This window comes from Ovis aries, chromosome 4, assembly GCF_016772045.2.
Source record: "Ovis aries strain OAR_USU_Benz2616 breed Rambouillet chromosome 4, ARS-UI_Ramb_v3.0, whole genome shotgun sequence".
Taxonomy (NCBI): Eukaryota; Metazoa; Chordata; class Mammalia; order Artiodactyla; family Bovidae; genus Ovis; species Ovis aries.
In genome coordinates this window covers 27,796,779-27,817,185 of record NC_056057.1, presented here as the reverse complement: position 1 = coordinate 27,817,185, position 20,407 = coordinate 27,796,779, and the positions used below count along the sequence as shown (strand labels likewise).

Sequence of the window (20,407 nt, the reverse complement as noted above, 5' to 3'; positions counted from 1 at the left end):
AAATATGATATATCAAAGATACGATATTCAATATAATGTGCAGGTGACAAGACTTTGCTCTCACCTTGTAAAACACATTTATAGATGAATGATATAGAATAGACTCTGGAGTAGCTACCAATGTGTTAACAGGAATTTTCCATGGATCAGTTCATTTCAGTTACTCAGTCATGTCCAACTCTTTGCGACCCCATGAACCGCAGTAAGCCAGGCCTCCCTGTCCATCACCAATGCCCAGAGTCCACCCAAACCCATGTCCATTGTGTCAGTGATGCCATCCAACCATCTCATTCTCTGTCGTCCCCTTCTCCTCCTGTCCTCAGTCTTTCCTAGCATTAGGGTCTTTTCAAATGAGTCAGCTCTCTGCATCAGGTGGCCAAAGTACTGGAGTTTCAGCTTCACCTTGAACATCAGTCCCTCCAATGAACACCCAGGACTGATCTCCTTGAGGATGGACTGGTTGGATCTCCTTGCAGTCCAAGGGACTCTCAAGAGTCTTCTCCAACATTGCAGTACAAAAGCACCAATTCTTCTGTACTCAGCTTTCTTTATAGACCAACTCTCACACCCATACATGACTACTGGAAAAATCATAGCCTTGACTAGACGGACTTTGTTGGCAAAATAATGTCTCTGCTTTTTAACATGCTGTCTAGGTTGGTCATAACTTTCTTTCCAAGGAGTAAGCATCTTTTAATTTCATGGCTGCAATCACCATCCGCAGTGATTTTGGAATCCAGAAAAATTAAGTCAGCCACTGTTTCCACTGTTTCCCCATCCATTTGCCATGAAGTGATGGGACTGGATGCCATAATCTTAGTTTTCTGAATGTTGAGCTTTAAGCCAACTTTCTCACTCTTTTCTTTCACTTTATCAAGAGGCTCTTTAGTTTTTATTCACTTTCTGCCATAAGGGTGGTGTCATCTACAAATCTGAGGTTATTGATATTTCTCCTGGCAATCTTGAGTTCAGCTTGTGCTTCCCCCAGCCCAGCATTTCTCATGATGTACTCTGCATAGAAGTTAAATAAGCAGGGTGACAATATACAGCCTTGACATACTCCTTTTCCTATTTGGAACTAGTCTGTTGTTCCATGTCCAGTTCTAACTGTTGCTTCCTGACCTGCATACAGATGTCTCAAGAGGCAGGTCAGGTGGTCTGGTATTCCCCTCTCCTTCAGAATTTTCCATAGTTTCTGGTGATCCACACAGTCAAAGGCTTTGAAATAGTCAATAAAGCAGAAATAGATGTTTTTCTGGAACTCTTGCTTTATCGATGATCCAGCAGATGTTGGCAATTTGATCTCTGGTTCCTCTGCCTTTTCTAAAACCAGCTTGAACATCTGAAAGTTCATGGTTCACGTATTGCTCAAGCCTGGCTTGGAGAATTTTGAGCATTACTTTACTAGCGTGTGAGATGAGTACAACTGTGTGGTAGTTGAGCATTCTTTGGCATTACTTTGGCACTTCTTTGGGACTGGAATGAAAACTGACCTTTTCCAGTCCTGTGGCCACTGCTGAGTTTTCCAAATTTGCTGGCATATTGAGTGCAGCACTTTCACAGCATCATCATTTAGAATTTGAAATAGCTCAACTGGAATTCCATCACCTCCACTAGCTTTGTTCATAGTGATGCTTCGTAAGGCCCACCTGACTTCACATTTCCACGGATATGGGTTTTTATTTTCTATCTACCATTTTAATTTTCCCAAAATGAACATAAGGTTTCATAGTAGGAAATATTTAGTTTTTTACAAAAAATCAAAGGAAAGTAACTATGAAAAATTCTCTGAAGATATTCAGAAAAGACCAGAGATGAAATGGATTGACAAATGAAGAATCTCTCAAATACTCAACTCTGCTCTGTCTTGAGCATTGGCTAAAGATCAGAAGTAAAAATTAAGATGTCGGAAAATCAGAATAGGGATGTACCCAAGTAATAAGATTCATTACTGTGTGTCTCAGATATATAAGTTGTTACTTTATCTCCTTTATTAGGTAGCCAGAGCTCATATAGGCAGGAATTAAGACTGAATGCATAACACAGAAAGCATTGAAATAACTGTGTGCCAATCCAGGGCTTGAAAAGAGGTAAAAAATAAATTTCCCAATGAGATAAATGGACATGAGTTTCAGCAAGCTCCAGAAGTTGGTGATGAGATGAACAGGGAGGCCTGGCGTGCTGTAGTCCGTGGGGCAGCAGAGTCAGACACAGCTGAGCAACTGAAATGAACTGAACTGATGAGCTAAATAATAATAAATGTAACCTTTAAAAAGGTCTCTACCAATTTAACTACATTTTCCTATTTACAAAATTAATATTAGAAGCTGAGTCATGTTTGATTTCAATAAAATTATTTTATTAATTTCCTCTAAGGCTTAAGAAACACTTCATGAAATCCCTTTTATAAGACAGTCTAATCCTTCAGTCTGCTGAAGACCTAGATCACATTTTACTCCTTTAAAAACTTATCCCCCTCCCCAAATTAGAAATATTTAATTAGAAATGTTTCAAAGCTGATCCTCCTAGGTATCAAGCATGCCATGCCAGAAAAACATGCTCATGTCATTTTAAAAATCATACCTAATAATCATACCATTTAAAGTGTACTCTATACACACTAAAAATTCTGCAGTTACTACTGAATTTTTGCAAATTATGAAATGCATGTGACTGTGTATAAAGTAATTGTTGCTGCTACTGCTACTGCTAAGTTGCTTCTGTCGTGTCCGACTCTGTGCGACCCCATAGACGGCAGCCCACCAGGCTCCGCCGTCCCTGGGATTCTCCAGGCAAGAACACTGGAGTGGGTTGCCATTTCCTTCTCCAATGCATGAAACGGAAAAGTGAAAGTGAAGTCACTGAGTCGCATCCAACTCTCAGCGACCCCATGGTAAAAGGTGTGGAACTGATAATATAATTTTGGAGATATTACCTTACTTTTTGTTAGGGAGTACAGTCTTGCTGCTGCTTACTTTGAAAAGAAATTCACTCTTTCTCCAGTCTTAAGCTCTAGGTTTATTGATGCTTCAGTCCTTAAATATTTTTTAAGTTTATTCATTTCCATTGTGCAGAATCCAAAGACTATAGAGTTTATGAAATAAATCTTTTCTTTCAGTTGTATCTTTCCATTTTGATGACAAAACCAGATATTTGCAGGTTTGAAAGCTGCTAGTTCGACATTATTGGGGAATCCAAGGTAAACAAAACAAAATTACCAACTGCCCAGCATAAAAGGAGACATGAAAAACTATTTCATAAGCTGAGTATCACTCAAAACATCTTTCTGAGGAAAGTATCCCAAAAGTAGTCTCTTTAAAATGCTGTAAGCATTTGATTAAACTTGCTTCTAAAGTGATTATTTTTGGCCAAGATCTTGCTTATTAACATATATTCAAAGACTTTTTACAACTGCCATATGAATACAACATATCTACTACTTGCTGAAGAGAAAGGGACACCATCCTGGGGTTTGTTTGTGCATCTGTGTGTGTTTCTTCCTCAATAAATTAACATATAGTATTCAACTTCACTAGTAATCAAATAAATGCAAATTATTAAAGATTAACATTTTTACCTATCAATTCATGCTAATACATGACGATTGAGAAGGTCTCTCATATGTTACTGATAGGAGTATAAATTAGTACACCTTTCCTGGAAAAAAAAAATATCACAGTATATCAAGAATTTTTTTTAAAAGTTCACACTTTTTGAGAATGACTCTATTTCTAGAAATCATTTCTAAAGAAAAGATAATCAAAGATTTTGATTTCTGTAAGTAAATGTCTATCCCACTGCTACTTTAAAATCTGAACAACTTTAAACCATCTATATCCTGAAATAAGGGGAATAATCAAGGAAACTATGATATAATTATAGGGCAGATTATAATATAACTTCTATAAGTCATGACATTAAACATATTTAATGACACTAAAAACATTCGTAACACAATGCTGAGTAAGGAGAAAAGACACAAAAATATGTATGTATTATTATCCCATAATCTTGGAACACAAACACATACTCCATTCACACCTTCACACTTCACATGCAAAATGTATCACACATATTTGATAGAAAACAGAATTTTTTAAAATGTCCAAAACATGAAGAGGGGTTATTTCTGAATGGTATGGGTATAGATAAATTTTATATTCTTTTTATCTCTTTTAAAAGCAAGTTTTCTACTTTGAACACCAGGGCAAAAATAAAATTTGATTATTCAAAAATATTAGCAAAAATATTTGTACTTTTCATGAGTGCTAAAATTTTATGTATCACAGTATCTTTTACTTGATATTTTTGAACCAATTTTGTCTTGTTATTACTTTAGATTTGTGGATTTTTATTTTATTCCTTGATAAAGTGAAGCCCACCTGGCAATCCAGGATATTTAGGCTGAAATCAGCCCTGTGTTAACAAAGAAAAGACTGTCAGCTAGACATCTTTTTAGTTACTTCACAGGAGATCCATTTACTCTTAAAAGTAGACTGCTAAAATTCACATCCAATTTATTGTATAATTAATAGGCAAAATTTTACCTGGGACAAAAGCCATACTGAGTACTAGATTTAAATCAAGCGAAAGAGGAAAGAATTTATCTTTATTTGATCTTCATAATACCAGATGCTTGAAAGTTTTTTTTTTAACTCATTTAATTTTCACAACCATCCTGAGGGTTCAGTATTCTTACATTTATTTTACAGATGAAGAGACTAATTTATCCAAAGGCTAAGTAAATAGACTAAGTCCTCATATTTTGTAAATGGAGAGCCAGAACCAACTACAGATAATTCTGACTATGAAACCTGTGTCCAGCACTATACGGAGAAGTTTCTGTTGGAATCTAGATAGTATACCTGTGGTAGTCTTAAAATTACTGACAACTTAAAGAACAAAATCTTTGATGATCATGAATTTAAGGAGATTAAAAATGGGAAATAAACTAACTTTTCTCAAAGATTAAATAAGAGCTAACAAAGAATAGGAAAAAGCATACAACTGAATATGTAACTGAGGACATCTTCTCCAAACCAAGTTAGGACACAGATCTAAACATAAGAAATAGGAGGATTAGATGCATATAAGTATGTGTGTTTAAACTGACATCTTGCATATTTTTGTAAATACTAAATAAAACTCATAATTATTTTCATTGATTTTAAAGGGAGAAGTTTTAATTATTTTATAAATGTATTTTATCACAAAATGAAATAATAAAAAATATATGAGGACAAAAGTAAGTACTGTATCATAATCTTATACTGAAAAGCCATTGCTAAGTGGTGACATCCCAGACTTCTTTCTGTTTATGTACATAAGGATCACAGTAGCACTACAGAAAATGAAGTTTGGATAAACTGGCCAAACTGTATACTTAGTGACATGAGGCAGGGTTTGAACAGCTATCTGTCTAACTCCCCAGTAATGGTTTTTCTACCTCTTAATTTTGCCCCATGCTGTGAAGGGGTAGGTAGAATACTTCACAAACACAGGAACTGAGAGGAGGTTTGTTTTTATTTGTTTTTAATATTTTTCCAAAATTTAAAGTATTAAATTGGTTGATCCTGACATTCACTACTGTTTCCCTTTGAACAAATCATTTAATTCCTAAGGCTGAAGATTCCCATCAATAAGTAACGATGATAACCTCCAAAAGTTCTGGAAAAGTCAATGACTCAGTGACTAAATGGAATATCTTAGAACTTAAAAATCTCTGTTTTAGAGCAACACAACATACTTAACATAAAAATTCAGCAATATCCTTTGGAACTGTAAATAAAGAATTAAGATACCATTTGGGCCATGTGTACTGACAACCCATTCTGCAAAGAGGAATGATAATCAGTTCACCAAATTATGGTCAGTTGTTACAATTTCTGCTCATAAACTTGGTGTTTAACCAACTTTAAAAATAAGTCTTACTCACCTTTGATTTACTCTCTCTCTCTCTCCTTATATTATTACTAAGCTCTACTGAGCTCTACTATGAAATGTCCCCCTATACATTTTGAAGTGTATTTTGAGTGTTAGTATACCAAGGATCAGAAAAGGGTCAAAGGTTTTCACATGCTCTTATTCCTTTTGAAAAGTAGTGCCTAAAAATTATCCAGAATTTCCAACAATTCTTTCAACTTTAATTCCAACAGTGAGAAAACTTTATCATTCAAACGTTGCTAATGCTGTTCACAAGGAGACTATACTACGTGAAGACAGGCCTTCAACCAGACAACAAAGAAGAGGGAATGCACAGTCCATTTAGTTACAGACTCACTCTGCAATGCAGTTACAACCCTTTTGCCTTGTGGGATATACAGGCGTAAGTTCCTCATAAACTCACACACAATGAAGTGAATTGAACTGTTGAAGAAGTTTTCACCAAGTGATAATTGCTTTCCCCCAGTGTAAATACAACGTCCCTTTTTGGAAGAGGTCCTGGGACCTTGCAATGTCTTGTTTAAGATGAATAATCATGATGTATCACTCTCATCTATTCCTCTAAGAAGTGAAATATTATTTCTCAATATTAGAGAGCCTTGGCCACCATTTCAGGATTTTCCTGAGAAATATCTATAACATACCATGACTCACTAGCTATACTGTCTTAGAAATGTTATTAAACACTCTGCCGTTATTATCTCATTTACAAAAAGTGGGCTTGTAATGCCTATTTCATATTATTTTTGTGAATATTCAGTAAGGTCAATTATATAAACAGCCTTCATACAGGGCCTGGTGGCTCAGACGGTAAAGCGTCTGTCTACAATGCGGGAGACCTGGGTTCGATTCCTGGGTCGGGAAGTTCCCTGGAGAAGGAAAAGGCAACTGACTCCAGCACTCTTGCCTAGAAAATCCCATGGACAGAGGAGCCTGGTGTCCATGGGGTCGCAAAGAGTCGGACACGACTAAGAGACTTCACTTTCACTTTCATAAAGGGGCTTCAGTTTAGTTCAGTTCAGTCGCTCAGTCGTGTCCGACTCTTTGCAACCCCATGAATCGCAGCACGCCAGGACTCCCTGTCCATCACCAACTCCCAGAGTTCATTCAGGCTCACATCCATCGAGTCAGTGATGCCATCCAGCCATCTCATCCTCTGTCGTCCCCTTCTCCTCCTGCCCCCAATCCCTCCCAGCATCAGAGTCTTTTCTGATGAGTCAACTCTTCGCATGAGATGGCCAAAGTACTGGAGTTTCAGCTTTAGCATCATTCCTTCCAAAGAAATCCCAGGGTTGATCTCCTTTAGAATGGACTAGTTGGATCTCCTTGCAGTGCAAGGGACTCTCAAGAGTCTTCTCCAACACCACAGTTCAAAAGCATCAATTCTTCGGCACTCAGCCTTCTTCACAGTCCAACTCTCACATCCATACATGACCACAGGAAAAACCATAGCCTTGACTAGATGGACCTTAGTCAGCAAAGTACTGTCTCTGCTTTTGAATATGCTGTCTAGGTTGGTCATAACTTTTCTTCCATGGAGTAAGCGTCTTTTAATTTCATGGCTGCAATCACCATCTGCAGTGATTTGGGAGCCCCCCAAAATAAAGTCTGACCCTGTATCCACTGTTTCCCCATCTATTTCCCATGAAGTGATGGGACCGGATGCCATGATCTTAGTTTTCTGAATGTTGAGCTTTAAGCCAACTTTTTCACTCTCCTCTTTTACTTTCATCAAGAGGCTTTTTAGCACCTCTTCACTCTCTGCCACAAGGGTGGTGTCATCTGCATATCTGAGGTTATTGATATTTCTCCCGGCAATCTTGAGTCCAGCCTATGTTTCTTCCAGTCCAGCGTTTCTCATGATGTATTCTGCATAGAAGTTAAATAAGCAGGGTGACAATATACAGCCTTGACATACTCCTTTTCCTATTTGAAGCCAGTCTGTTGTTCCATGTCCAGTTCTAACTGTTGCTTCCTGGCCTGCATACAGATTTCTCAAAAGGCAGGTCAGGTGGTCTGGTATTCCCATCTCTTTTAGAATTTTCCACAGTTTATTGTGATCCACGCAGTCAAAGGCTTTGGCATAGTCAATAAAGCAGAAATAGATGTTTTTCTGGAACTCTCTTGCTTCAATCAAATCCCTTATGATTATACAGTGGAAGTGAGAAATAGATTTAAGGGCCTAGATTTGATAGATAAGAGTGCCTGATGAACTATGGAATGAGGTTCATGACACTGTACAGGAGACAGGGATCAAGACCATCCCCATGGAAAAGAAATGCAAAACAGCAAAATGGCTGTCTGGGGAAGCCTTACAAATAGCTGTGAAAAGAAGAGAAGTAGAAAGCAAAGGAGAAAAGGAAAGATACAAGCATCTGAATGCAGGGTTCCAAAGAATAGCAAGAAGAGATAAGAAAGCCTTCTTCAGTGATCAATGCAAAGAAATAGAGGAAAACAACAGAATGGGAAAGACTAGGGATCTCCTCAAGAAAATTAGAGATACCAAGGGAATATTTCATGCAAAGATGGGCTCAATCAAGGACAGAAATGGTATGGACCTAACAGAAGCAGAAGATATTAAGAAGAGGTGGCAAGAATACACAGAAGAACTATACAAAAAGGATCTTCACGACCCAGATAATCACGATGGTGTGATCACTCATCTAGAGCCAGACATCCTGGAATGTGAAGTCAAGTGGGCCTTAGGAAGCATCACTATGAACAAAGCTAGTGGAGGTGATGGAATTCCAGTAGAGCTATTTCAAATCCTGAAAGATGATGCTGTGAAAGTGCTGCACCCAATATGCCAGCAAATTTGGAAAACTCAGCAGTGGCCACAGGACTGGAAAAGGTCAGTTTTCATTCCAATCCCAAAGAAAGGCAATGCCAAAGAATGCTCAAATACTGCACAATTGCACTCATCTCACACGCTAGTAAAGTAATGCTCAAAATTCTCCAAGGCAGGCTTCAGCAATACAGGGACTAGTACATTGTAAATGGCCAAAGCAGAAACCTGCAATTACTATAACTAGACAAAAACAATATTTAAATAGTTTTCTCCTACCCATTTTGAGAGGGCTGTTATAATGTCTTTTCATTGTATCTGTATGTTCTTTCAATATTTTTTAAGGTGACTCTAGGCTCATTTGGCCCTTCTTCTAGAGCCTTACTATAGAGTTTTTAAAATCCTTTCAGGATCTATAATCCCATTGAATCAGCAATAAAACATGTACTGAGTGAGATTCAGGGAAATAACTATTCAACAGAAGTCCCTTCAATTTTTAATTACTCCTTCTTCCCTCTCCAAGTTCACTGTTCTCTGGTTTTTAATCTTGAAAGCCAGTCAGGGTACATTATTTATGTTATGTTCAATAGGGAGAAAAAGAAGAAAAAGAATTTTATTCAGGACACTATCTCTAACCTTGAAATGTTTTTTTCTGAACATTTGTTCTGCTCACTGAGCAAATTTTAGTCTTCAAGTCAGATGTCTAAATACAGTACTTGAGCTCTGTTTAAGGCTAAAAATATAGACTTTGCACAAGGTGATGGTTACAAAGGAAGGTGTTTACAATATAGTTCAATAGAAGAAGCTAACTGAACATTAGCTATACAGTTCAGCCAGAAGAATTTCTCATCTCCACTGAAGCTTTGGAGTCAAATTATCCTTTGAAATACATTTTTCTTGAAAAGAAAGTGAATTAAGTAAGGGTTTCCTGAAGTCCTTCACCAGATTCTCAATTTTCTTCACATGAAACTGCAAGTCATGGAAGTCTTTGTCAGCCTCTCTCTCAAACAGAGTACCAATAAAAGCATGCTCCACAAAGAGTAAGTCTGAACAAGAAGTATGGTTACAAAGCCCACGAAATATCTTTCTCATCGTAACAGAAATCTGTTAGTAGATGTCAATGAATAGTTATGATACTTACTAATAACACAAAACACATAGTCACCATCAGAAAAGTTTATTATCCTTCAAGAAACACATATTATTGCCTGATCCTGTCTCAGACTCACAGACAAAGCTCTATTCCATCTGCTGCTGCTGCTGCTAAGTCGCTTCAGTCGTGTCCGACTCTGTGCGACCCCATAGACGGCAGCCCACCAGGTTCCCCCGTCCCTGGGATTCTCCAGGCAAGAACACTGGAGTGGGTTGCCATTTCCTTCTCCATCTAGAAGCTCATATTTGGTCTTCCTCAGGTATATCTTCCCGAAAGTAAAAGATCAAGAAGGTCCAGATGGGAACAGCAGGATAAAACAAAACCCTGAAATGGATAATGCTGACACTGTTGTCAAATGTTATGTGAAGTCCACTTAATTTTTAAAATGTTACTCCTTTTCAGAAACTGGAAGAGATAAAATTGGATGAACAAAGGGAGACTAGGATACATAAAATTTTTGATGTGCTCATGAGCAATTACTGCATAAATGAATGAATGAACAGAAATGGTCTTAGTGATATTAGAAAATCTCAATAGGTTATTTTATTATCTGAATCCCCTCTTTAAATATTTATTATAAGCAATTTTCATGAGGCTCACCTGTCTTTTTTAATACTTTAATCTTCAGATCATAGAAACGTATCTGATAGAGATAGTTCCTTAACAAATACTTGCTGAAAGGATGAATACATTTTCATTTTATTTTTATTACCCTTCTAATCTTTCAATCATTTTTAAGGGTGATTCACAATTATTCTCCTAAACCTCTGAGAATTCCCCTTTCAACACTCAGAATTCCCCTTTCAACACTAAACAGAAGAGATAAGTGAAAAATGGAAGTCATAATTCCTTAATAAAATTTTCATGCAAGAAATAATATTTGGCCAATTTACACATAGCACATGAATTAAGCCTTTGAGAAAACCAGTTTCTAGGCAACAACTGTCCTTATTAAATGGGTAAAATGCGAACATAAACACATATTGGAAATACATTTGGCATCAACTTCATCATGAAGTCACTGGGTAGAAAAGATCAGAGCATGAAAATTTTCCTAATCATTTATTTTATAATTGTAATAATCAGAATTGCCTATACACTTACTTTTTAGTAAGAACATGGGTAAAATTGGTGGTGTGAAATCCAGGCAGGAAGAGAGTAAGACAAAACGACTAACAAAGGAGAGCACAATTTTAAACTCCAAAGAAAGTATATATAGACTGTGTGTGCTAAGTTGCCTCAGTTGTGTCTGACTCTTTGCGAGCCATGGACTAGTGGTCTACCAGGCTCCTCTGTGCACACAATGCTCCAGACAAGAATACTGGATGGCTTGTCATGCCTCCTCCAAGGGATCACCCCTACCAAGGGATCAAGCCCATGTCTCTTACATCTCCTGGACTGGCAGGACGGTTCTTTACCACTAGCCCCACCTGTGGGGGGCTCCTCTATCTAGACAACGTTGGATCAAATACCTTTAGGAAAAAACATGCTGTTTTTACATTAACAATTTCTCTTTTTTTATTTTTGCAATTTAGTTTCACTTTATTGAACGGTGAATTGAGTTTGATACATGCTTGAGATTGGAGTTCAAATTTTTTCAAATTTATTTCTAAAATGACAAAGTTTACTTTAAAACTCCCAAACTTCCACATCCATGTTTCTCAGTTCCAGAACAGGATAGCTGCTTCCATAGCAGAGGCAGTTCTTGTTATGGTGGTTAAATTTCAATAGAAAAAAAAAATCATTATTCTTTCTTGAATTACCAAACACTTCTTTCATGCCTTTCAAAGTAACCTTTTAAAACAGCATGTGAAATGTACAAAAGATTATGTCTCTCTATATAAGCACATGTTCACAATGTCCTAGGGTATTATTTCAGCAAGGAAAATTTCTGATGTTTTAAAGTTAATTTTTTAAAATATGCTAAAGAAATAACTGTATCATATAGAATGCAAGTACTTCTCTTTTACCATGTTACATTAAAGGCACATCTAAATTTAGACATATGTAGATAAACATTCCAATCCCTGAAAAACCCTAGACCACAGAGGTTCTAGGGAAAAGTCTGTATTATATTAAACATGAGACTCCATTTCCTTGTTTTGAATTATTGGTGCTGCTGTGGCAACAGCACAATAGAGAACTTTGCTGCACTCTCAGCAGAGCTATTTATACTATTTAACCTCTTCACTGGGAGTTCTTCCTCTACCAAGTTCTTCCATTAAGCAGTCCATTTAAAGTTGTTTTTTTTTTTAATTGTTGCTAAATGTGAACAAACAAAACTTAGCTTTGAACTCTTTAGGCAAACATTCTGGACATAAAACTAATATCTTGAATTATTTTAAGTAACTGAATACCCATTTCACAGATCACAGAATTCTGAAATAAAAGGATCATTTCCTGAAAAAAGTGACATCTGGATTCTGAATGCTCTGAAAATTTACTAAACTTTCCAGAAATGGGAAATGGCTGGTTAACTGCTAATTAAAATACCTCAAAGGAGAACTTTTCAAAGAAAGTTCAAGATGATGTTCCTTTGTGATTGTAGGATGACATCAGCACAGTGACATAGACCTGGAATAGGACTAAAGTCAATTAGTTGCATGAAGATACACATCACAAAATTTTCTTTATTACTTCCCTCTGGAATAGTTAAATTAACCAAGCAAACTGAATTGATCAACTTGATTTAACATGTGGAACTATATAAAAAGCTTCCTTGTAATTGGTAAATTGGCTAACTGCTACTGCTGTTACTGCTAAGTCACTTCAGTCGTGTCTGACTCTATGTGACCCCATAGATGGCAGCCCACCAGGCTCCCCTGTCCCTGGGATTCTCTCCAGGCAAGAACACTGGAGTGGGCTGCCATTTCCTTCTCCAATGTATGAATTGGCTAAACATCAAGCTTAATCGAAGGTAAGATGTTTTAATAAAATCCCTTGAACACAGTAACTCAAATTAATCTTCATATTGGGAAATGACCAAGACATTTGAAAGGAGTTCTTAGGAAAGGAGAAAATGAAGTAGGAAAATTAACCATGAGTGAGTCTGTTTAAATGTCTGAGAAATGTTTGGAGTGAGGGGTGATGTAAGGTAAGATATTAGAAGCAGGCAGAAATGATTAAAATGGAAAAAAAAGGATTATAAATCTTATGTATAAATGATAATTCCACTTCTCCAGTTTCGTCGATCATCCCCCACACCCACTATTCCAGGTACAAGGCATTTTTCATTTCTAGCCAACACTTCCCATCTTCTACTGATCTGCACTTGATGTTCCACTTGTCAGCCCTACCTCCCATCCTTTTTTGCTAGCAAGCTCACATGCACCTTTTTGAATCAGCTATCTTCTCCATCCCCTGCCAACTGTCCCTCACTCACGCAGAACTTGCAGCTGTTTCTTCAACATCACAGGCCATCATTCCTACTTCTTCCTGAGTACTCACATCTTATCATCATGGAAGTGTTTTGTCTACTTCTCATACTACACTGGGGCCTCCTCTAAAGCAGAATTCACAGAAGATTCACTCATTCATCTTTGTACCTTCAATTATTTTAGAACTGTGCTATAATTACTGAATGATTGGGAGTCATGGTATCAAAGTGAATTTAAAATGAGTAATAAAGAACTATAACATGGTTTCAAAAATGACGTTTCAAAACGCAAGTTTGCTCATAATTGAATGCAAGAAGAAATTAAGAGTATGAAGAAAACTGGAAGGGATACAAAAAGAAAAATTTAGGAAAAGAACAAAGAAGCCACTTCTGTTACTGTTTACCATGGCTGCAAACAAACTTAATTATTGAGAAAATATTCACCAATTAAATTTTATTTTGAAGTGAATATTATAAAAGCTAAAATAAGCATTATTTCTAGTTTTATATTTGGCTTGTTTAAAAAAGTAAGTTCAATAAGCTGTCATTTCAACTATTTATGATTTCATTATAAAATGTAACACCACCCACTTTCTATGAAGAAAAATATCATGTATCCTCCCTTATTAAAACCTATGCCCTCTAGAGGTGCTCTGTCAAGCTGAGAAATAGCATGTCAGTAGCATATTATGTCTACTGTAGCATAATATGCTACAGAGACAGATGTCCCTATTCAAAATGCAAATGCAATGATCAATCACAACTCAGAGCATTCCTGAAAACCAAAGTGCCACAGTTAAAACACAATTACAGAAAGACATGCTAAAATAATATCAAGAAATTGATACAGGATGAATGCATTACCCAAGAACTGCAAGAGTATTTGCAGAATATGTGTGGATTTTGTGTTTTGCTAAGGATCCATATAAAATTTTTAAATGCATTGTTAGGGGAATTACTGCACCAAGGTCCATACTCACTATTGGGTGAGCTCTCCTTTGCCTTTTCCTACTTTGCTTGGAGCTATCCAACTGATACACATAACTTGCTGCTACTGCTGTTAAGTCACTTCAGTCGTGTCTGACTCTTCGTGACCCCATAAACGGCAGCCCACCGGGCTCCCCCGTCCCTGGGATTCTCCAAGTAAGAACACTGGAGTGGGATGCCATCACCTTTTCCTTGCCTATCATTAATTCCATTTCTAGTTTCACAAAGAAAAAAAATGAATAAGATACCCATCTGAATGCAGAGTTCCAAAGAATAGCAAGGAAAGATAAGAAAGCCTTCCTCAGTGATCAATGCAAAGAAATAGAGGAAGACAATAGAATGCAAAAGACTAGAGATCTCTTCAAGAAAAGTAGAGATACCAAGAGAACATTTCATGCAAAGATGGGCACAATAAAGGACAGAAATGGTATGGACCTAACAGAAGCAGAAAATATTAAGAAGAGGTGGCAAGAATACACAGAACTATAAAAAAGATCTTCATGACCCAGATAACCACGATGGTATGAACAATCACCTAGAGCCAGACATACTGCAATACAAAGTTAAGTGGGCCTTAGGCAACACTCTATGAACAAAGATAGTGGAGTTGATGGAATTCCAGTTGTGTTATTTTAAATCTTAAAAGATGATGCTGTTAAAGTGCTGCACTCAATACACCAGCAGGTTTGGAAAACTCATCAGTGACCACAGGACTGGAAAAGGTCAGTTTTCATTCAAAAGGCAATGCCAAAGAATGCTCAAACTACCACACAATTGCAATCATCTTATATGATAGCAAAGTAATGCTCAAAATTCTCCAAGCCAGGCTTCAACAGTCCATGAACCAAGAACTTCCATATGTTCATGCTGGATTTAGAAAAGTTCAAGGAAACAGAGGTCAAATTGCCAACATTCACTGGATCATCGAAAAAGCAAGAGAGTTCCAGAAAAGGATCTGCTTCTGCTTTATTGACTATGGCAAAGCCTTTGACTGTGTGGCAAACAACAAACTGTGGAAAATTCTTCAAGAGGTGGGAATACCAGACCACCCTACCTGCCTCCTGAGAAATCTGTATGCAGATCAAGAAGCAACAATTAGAACCAACATGAAACAACAACTAGCTCCAAATTAGGAAAGGAGCACATCAAGGCTGTATATTGTCATGCTGCTTATTTAATTTACATGCAGAGAACATCATGTGAAATGCTGGGTTGGATGAAGCACAAGCTGGAATCAGGACTGCCAGAAGAAATTTCAATAACCTCAGATATGCAAATGACACCACCATTATGGCAGAAAGCAAAGAACTAAAGAGCCTTTTGATGAAAGTGAAAAGGAGAGTGAAAAAGTTGGCTTAAAACTCAACATTCAAAAAACTTAGTATCATCTCATTTGGCCCCATCACTTCATGGCAAATAGATATGGAAACAGTGAGAGACTTTATTTTGTGGGGCTCTAAAATCAGTGCAGATGGTGACTGCAGCCATGAAGTTAAAAGACACTTGCTTCTTGGAAGAAAAGCTATGACCAACTAAGACAGCATATTCAAAAGCAGAGACATTACTTTGATGACAAAGGTCCATCTAGTCAAAGCTACAGTTTGTCCAGTAGTCATGTACTGATGTGAGAGTTGGACTATAAAGAAAGATGAGCACTGAAGAATTGATGTTTTTGAACTGTGGTGTTGGAGAAGACTCTTGAGAGTTCCTTAGACTGCAAGGAGATCCAACGAGTTAATCCTAAATGAAATCAGTCCTGAATATTCACTGGAAGGACTGATGCTGTAACTCCAATACTTTGGCCACCTGATGCGAAGAACTGACTCATGTGAAAAGACCCTGATGCTGGGAAAGATTGAAGGCAGGAGGACAAAGGGGACAACGGATGATGAGATGGTTGGATGGCATCACTGACTCGATGGTCATGAGTTTGAGCAAGCTCTGGGAGTCAGTGATGGATGGGGAAGCCTGGTGTGCTGCAGTCCATGGGGTCACAAAGAGTTGGACACGACTGAGTGACTGAACTGAATCGAACTCCTAAGCATGCCTTTGATTTTTTTTTATGCCTTTGATTTTATATGTATGTTACCCTTAACTATACATAGCAGTCAAAACCTATTTTTCAGATTCATCTGTGATTATGTATACATATATGCACATATATAATATGTCTAGTTCATTCATTATTAAAGCCACCTAACTCCATTGCATGAAACACCCTCAAAGTATTTATTCAATTTCCTATTGATGGATATATAGACTGATTCTAGTTCCTCATTAATATACACAATGATGAAATAGACATTCCTATACATGTCTCTTTGTACACAAAATGAGAAAGTATCTTCTGGGGATTATACTTCAAAATGGTATTGCCAGGCATTAGAATATACACAACTTTTTTTGTATGTATGAATAAATGACTCTCTTAAGTGGTACTAACTTATCCTCTCCAGTATTACAAAATTTATACTGTTCCATATCTTCAGCAACACTTGGTGTTGCAGAACTTTATATTTTGTCAGTCTGATGGGTGAATGAAATTGAAAAATATTTATTTTTAATTTGCATTTTCCTGATCAATATTTTAGATTTTATTGGTCATTTGAACTTCTCTTGATCAGAATTGACTATTCTTATTTGTCCTGTTTTCCACTGGGTTTTGCCTTTCTTTTTGGTACCCTAAGACAGAGGGCCTGAAGAACTTTGGACAGAGATTCATAACATTCCACAAGAGGCAGTGACCAAAACCATTGTCAATAAAAAGAAATGCAAAAAGGCAAATGGTTGTCTGAGGAAACCTTACAAGTATCTGAGAAAAGAAACAAAAGGCAAAGGAGCTTCTGCACAACAAAGGAAACTATAAGCAAGGTGAAAAGACAGCCTTCAGAATGGGAGAAAATAATAGCAAATGAAGCAACTGACAAACAACTATTCTCAAAAATATACAAGCAACTCCTGCAGCTCAATTCCAGAAAAATAAACGACCCAATCAAAAAATGGGCCAAAGAACTAAATAGACATTTCTCCAAAGAAGACATACAGATGGCTAACAAACACATGAAAAGATGCTCAACATCACTCATTATTAGAGAAATGCAAATCAAAACCACAATGAGGTACTATTTCATGCCAGTCAGAATGGCTGCGATCCAAAAGTCTACCTGCAATAAATGCTAGAGAGAGTGTGGAGCAAAAGGAACCCTCTTACACTGTTGGTGGGAATGCAAACTAGTACAGCCACTATGGACAACAGTGTGGAGATTTCTTAAAAAATTGCAAATAGAACTGCCTTACGACCCAGCAATCCCACTTCTGGGCATACACACTGAGGAAATCAGAATTGAAAGAGACACATGTACCTCAATGTTCATCACAGCACTGCTTATAATAGCCAGGACATGGAAACAACCTAGATGTCCATCAGCAGATGAATGGATAAGAAAGCTGTGGTACATATACACAATGGAGTATTACTCAGCCATTAAGAAGAATACATTTGAATCAGTTCTAATGAGGTGGATGAAACTGGAGCCTATTATACAGAGTGAAGTAAGCCTGAAAGAAAAACACCAATTCAGGATACTAACGCATATATATGGAATTTAGAAAGATGCTGTTTCCTGTATGCGAAACAGCAAGAGACACAGATGTATGGAACAGTCTTTTGGACTCTGTGGGAGAGGGAGAGGGTGGGATGATTTGGGAGAATGGCATTGAAACATGTATAATATCATATGTAAAACGAATCGCCAGTCCAGGTTCGATGCATGATACTGGATGCTTGGGGCTGGTGCACTGGGACGACCCAGAGGGATGGTACGGGTGGGAGGAGGGAGGGGGGTTCAGGATGGGGAACACGTATATACCTGTGGCGGATTCATGTTGATGTATGGCAAAACCAATACAATATTGTAAAGTAATTAACCTCCAGTTAAAATAAATAAATTTATGTATTTAAAAAAAGGCAAAGGAGAATGGAAAGATATACCCAATGAATGCAGAATTCCAAAGAATAGCAAGGAGAGATAAGAAATCAATCTTAGGCGAACAATGCAAAGAAATAGAAGAAAATAACAGAATTGGAAATACTAGAGTTATCTTCAAGAAAATTAGGAATACTAAGGGAATATTTCATGTAAAGATGGGCACAATAAAGGACAGAAATGGTAAGGACCTAACAGAAGCATAAGAGATTAAGAAGAGGAGGCAAGAATACACACACAAAAAACTATACAAAGAAATGTTAATGATCGGGATAACCATGATGGTGTGGTCATTCACATAGAGTCAGACATCTGGAATGTGAAGTCAAGTGGGCTTCCCTGGTGGCTCAGAGGTTAAAGCATCTGCCCGCAATGCAGGAGACCTGGGTTCGATCCCTGGGTCAGGAAGATTCCCCTGGAGAAGGAAATGGCAACCCACTCCAGTATTCTTGCCTGGAGAATTCCATGGATGGAGGAACCTGATGGGCTACAGTCCACAGGGTCGCAGAGTTGGACACGACTGAGCAACTTCACTTTCACTGCGAAAAAAGCTGATGGAGGTGATGGAATCCCAGCTGAGCTATTCCAAATCCTAAAAGATGATTCGTTCAATATTATTTTTTCTTTCCTATCCCTTTACACTTCCATGTAAATTTGAGAATTAGATTGTTGAATTCCAGTAAAACTTCTGTTACAGTCTTAATTACAATTTGACCAAACCCATAGCTCAATTTGCAAAGAATTAACAACTTAATAATACTGAGTATTCTAGTTCATGAGAACAGCATATCTTTCTGTTTAACTGAATCTTCTCAAATGATTTTCATTAAAGATAATTTTAGTAAATAAAGATATTTGGTATCTTTTATCACATTTATTCCTGTTTTTGCTGTTGTTTAGTCACTAAGTCATCTCTTACTCTAATGCAACTGCATGGACTATAGCCCACCAGGCTTCTCTGGGATTTCCCAGCCAAGAATACTGGAATGGGTTGCCACTTCCTTCTCTAGGAAATCTTCCCAACCCTAGGTTTCTTTTATTTTGTGGCTAACATTAGATGTAGCTTAAATTGTATTTTCTGATTATGGAAATATGTCTTCCTGATATTAGTGTCCATTTCTCATTATATATTTAGTGTTCCTTATGTGTATATTGATTATGAATAAATGAATGACAAACTAAACCCTTTTTCTATAAAATCTTATGGCATTTCAATGAAAAGCAAAATTCTATAATGATGGTGAGTATAAACATACAACTGAGTATAATTTTGTTTTAATTTCAATGGAGCTAAGATTAACATTTGAAAAAACTTCAGCCAAGAATGACCCAAAATTTGAGATGATTTCCAAACAAGCTGTCTAAGAATGAGAAGAAAATGTTGCAGATGGCTGCCTTTCAGACAGTATCAAGAAGAGAAAGCTAAAACCAAAAGAGAAAAAATTTAAACAGTTTTAAAAATTTGACTCAAAGGGTCTAGTATTATTTATCAGGGAAAAAATTACTCCTACATTCTACTGATTCCTTGAAGGTTTTACTATAACATTCAAAGACACATAATGTATGTATATTTGTATATATGTGTGTGTATGTATGTATGCATTTAATCTTAACTAGGTCCCTGTCAAGAAAGAATATGCTTACATGGCTAAAAATATAATTAGGAGACTCAAAAACGTGTTACTTTTCAGATGAGAAAAAGCACTCATTCAACATTGTTAAGATTTTAAAATAATGTTTCTTTTAGCAGAAAATGATCAGAATGCAAAAACTACAGTTCTTAATATAGTGAGCATTCACCCTACAAAAAATAAATAAATAAATAAGCAATTGAGATTTCTCTTCCATAACAATTTATTGTGCAACTAAAATCTACACATTCCCAAAGTTCCATATAATCCAATTCAAAACTCTTGATAGTAAAAGAGAAACAGCATTAGATGCCTTGTCCTTGTTGCACAAACATTGTACAACTCAACATTATTTCAGAATTACCTCTGATGCATTTATTATAACTCCTTATTCTTAAAGAGGCTAGAATTAAGATTTCTTCATTCGAGCATGCACTGATTCATCAAACATTTATTAAATTTTACCTATGTGCTGGGCATTTCTCAGATGCTACAGATAAAGTGGTGAATGGAATGTCCCTGATTTCTGCTTTCACAGAAGCTTAC

The 20,407-nt window shown here is 36.9% G+C and overlaps 1 protein-coding gene across 10 annotated transcripts in view; it reads right to left on the bottom strand.

The window, feature by feature from the left end:
- HDAC9 (histone deacetylase 9) overlaps positions 1-20,407 on the bottom strand; it is a 1,063,328-nt gene that overhangs the window by 826,201 nt on the left and 216,720 nt on the right. The gene's annotated exons all lie outside the window — the stretch shown is intronic.